This window comes from Calidris pugnax, unplaced genomic scaffold, assembly GCF_001431845.1.
Source record: "Calidris pugnax isolate Ruff unplaced genomic scaffold, ASM143184v1 scaffold56, whole genome shotgun sequence".
Lineage (NCBI taxonomy): Eukaryota > Metazoa > Chordata > Aves > Charadriiformes > Scolopacidae > Calidris > Calidris pugnax.
This window is the reverse complement of record NW_015090839.1, coordinates 7,074,892-7,078,058: the sequence shown is the minus strand read 5'-3', so window position 1 is coordinate 7,078,058 and position 3,167 is coordinate 7,074,892.

Genomic DNA, 3,167 nt, shown 5'->3' with positions numbered 1-3,167 from the left:
CCCCGCGATATCCCCGGGGCCCGGGAGTCCCGAGGAGCGGGTGCGGGGAAGCAGCCGGTGCAGAGCCGCGGGGAGAGGCCCCCCGACCTCAGGCGAGGTGTTTCCCTCCGGCCAAGCCGCCGAAACAACCCAACTCTGCATGGACATTTTCTGACCAGTGACACGGAGCTTCCTTCCCTGCCGCAGCACGCCAGGAAGGAGAGTCGCAGGAGGCTGCGTCCTTACCCCAAAAACATGACGCTCAAAAGCCTTGTGCTTTGATTTCTTGCTCTGTCCCGTTTCCCTTCAGATTTTGGTGTCTATCACCGCCAAATCGACTCCCAAGCCTTAACTGTATTTCGCCTGCCATTGCTGCATAAGAGTGCAGGAAACGATCAGACATGGGTTGTTTGTATCCGATTAAACTTTATTACACAAAAAAATCCGTCTTATTACATTTCCATTTTCCATCTTGTTCCTGACGTCGAATCAAATTCTTAAAATTGAAATCGCACACTCACGCATGGCATTGCCTCCCCTCCACCTCCCAGCTTGTTTGAGGAACGGGACAAAATAAAACAAAAATAAAATTTGTGGGAATTTCAGAGATGTTGTATTTCCCTGCACGTTTGAATATTATATTAATTCAATTAACGTCAAAGTACTACCTCCTGGATTCACATGTACTTTCGTATATGAATGCGGGCAGTTTATGTGAACGCAAAGGTATAAGCGTGTGCTTTTTAGAGAGGTAAAATAAGGCAGCGGGCAGCAATAAGAGAAGAGATGCGACACCTACCAAAGAAAGATCGGCGGCGTGTCCCAGAATCATTCTCACAAAGCCTTTTTTTCGCCCGAAAAGGGGAGAACAAGTGGAAAACCGGGCCTGCCCCTGCAGAAGGACGGGGGCCGGGGGTCCCTGCCTGCACGGGCATCGCCCCGTGAAAATCCCCCCTCTCCTTCGCACCCGCTTCCCAGCAAGCGCCGGCCGGGGGCTGGTTTGAAATGCTCTTGTCCCAGGGAAGGCGGGAGGGTCAGCACACCTGAGACTGAGGGTCAGGCCGGGCATTTCCGAGTCCGCGGGCTCGGAGGGGGAGCGGGGGGAGCAGCGAGAGCGGCGGGAGCGAAGAACCAACCCCCTTTCCCCGCCGCCCTCCCAGGGAGCGCGGGGTCACCCTCTCCCGCGCCCCGCTAAGGCACGGCCCCCCCGCTAACCTGCTGGGCTCGGCTATTCTGTCGCATTAGGAAATGCACGTGGCAGCCAGTGACACGCGAAGGCCCCTCCATCCTGCCTTTGGTTCCTTACGTGCCCCGCAGAAAATGGGAGCGACCCCGGGAAATCCCGTGGGATTTTATACGCCCGCGCGTAGGAATAGCTCTGTGCAAAACCCCCGTCTCAGAGCTGCGTGGGGTCTCATCGCTCTACACATCACACAGCACCTTCCCTCCGGGGTGGGCACCTCTAGCCGTAGCCCAAAGTTGACGCTAAATTGTGTCGCTGCCCTTCCACCAGGCTTTTCCCTGCCTTTCCTTCAGAAGTGCCCAAAGGCTTCTCCAACACCCCCACGGCGTTACACCTCCACCCCTGCTCCGGCTCCAAGGTGCTCTTTGCTCTCCAAACTCTTCCCATCGCTTCCCGGCGGGAATTTCACGACTCATGGAAGGAGCTGGGCGGGGAGACACTCTGCTGCGACACTCTGCGACAGTCGCACCACGTCTGTGTGGCTCTAACCTCCGCCACCTCAGACCCAACACCTTCCTCACACCACCTCGAGAAACCTGGCCACTCGGCTACACGCACACGGGGGGTGGGGGACGGGACGACATGGTGCCCCGGGAAGGGCTTCTACTTACAAAATCTGTTCCCGTACGAGCACCCTGCCTTAAGCAGCTCCTCAGTAGCCTCCTCCCTTCGGGGAAGGAGAACGGGTTAGCTGCCTTCCAAAAAAATAAAATAATAAAAAATAAATTAAAAATCTGCAGCTTAAAAGAGGGTCCGCGTGTGTGTGTGTGTGGTGTGTGCCCCGCGTCGGCTAATTTCTTCCTACAGCGGGATCGCGGAGGAAGCTGGGGAGCAGCGAGGCGCTACATCCCGTGGAGCCCCGGCAGAAAGGCCCTCACGAAGGACGGGCTCTCTCTCTGAAGGCGGCTCAGGGAGGCCGGAGCCGGGCACGCCGAGACGGGCACGTCGGCGCTGGGGTCCTCGGCCGCCTCCCAGACCGGAGGCCGGCCGGAGGGGCGGGATGCAGCTCCGCCGAGACCCGGCTACCGGAGGGTTTCAAGGGAGTTCGGGGGCTGGACACTCTCTGGAGGCTCCCCGGCCCCGGGGGTGAGCCAGGGGTTACCGGCCGCGCATCGCGGCTGCTGCCGTACGGGCGATTTGCTGCCGAGACCTTTTCGTGGAGGAGAGAGGGCGAGAGAGCCGGGTTTGAGAGAAGGCAGAGGTGGAGGAGCAGCCCCCAGCTCCGCTCTGCGACACCCCCGTGTCGGGGGAAGTCCAGCAGAGGCAGGGACAACGGTCACCGGCACCCGGGGCTCCGGCAGCACCGTGCGGGACGGGACGGCCCGGTCCCTCTCTTCGGCACCACAGGGAAGGAGTGGGAGGGGAAACACGGCTCTTGTCTGGCCCTTGCCCGAGTCTCTTTCCCCCCCTTCCCGCTTTGATTTGCCCGGCCGGGGGGACCCCGCGGTGGGGGCGCGGGGGTGTGCGGGGGCGGCCGCCGGCGGAGCGGCCCGCACCTCGGGACGGGCCCCCTGCCCGGCCACGCGTGCCCTTTCTCCGTGTGGAAACACTCCGACCCCGCGTCTCCCACCCTTCCCTCCCCGCCGCCTTTTCCCTCCGAGTCTTCAACGATTTCCTACCTGAAAAAAAAATAAAAATTAATCTTTTTGCCAGGCGGGTCACAAGCGATCAACAGGCTGTTGTATATTATAATGTTTTCATATTCCTCTCGGCTCCCCCTGCCCTCTACCGACTCACTGTAGATGTGACCTTTGGTATTTCAGCCCACACTCAGCAGTTGAATGGAAACAAGTTGAGCACGTTCACTTCTGATAAACATTATCCTTAAACCACTGGAGACCCGAGCAGAGTAAACGAGCTTTTCCGACAGGACCACATCAGGAACACACATTGAGAAAGGGAAAGAAACCAAATATCCAGGAGATCAGAGGCGGGCTCGGGGGTG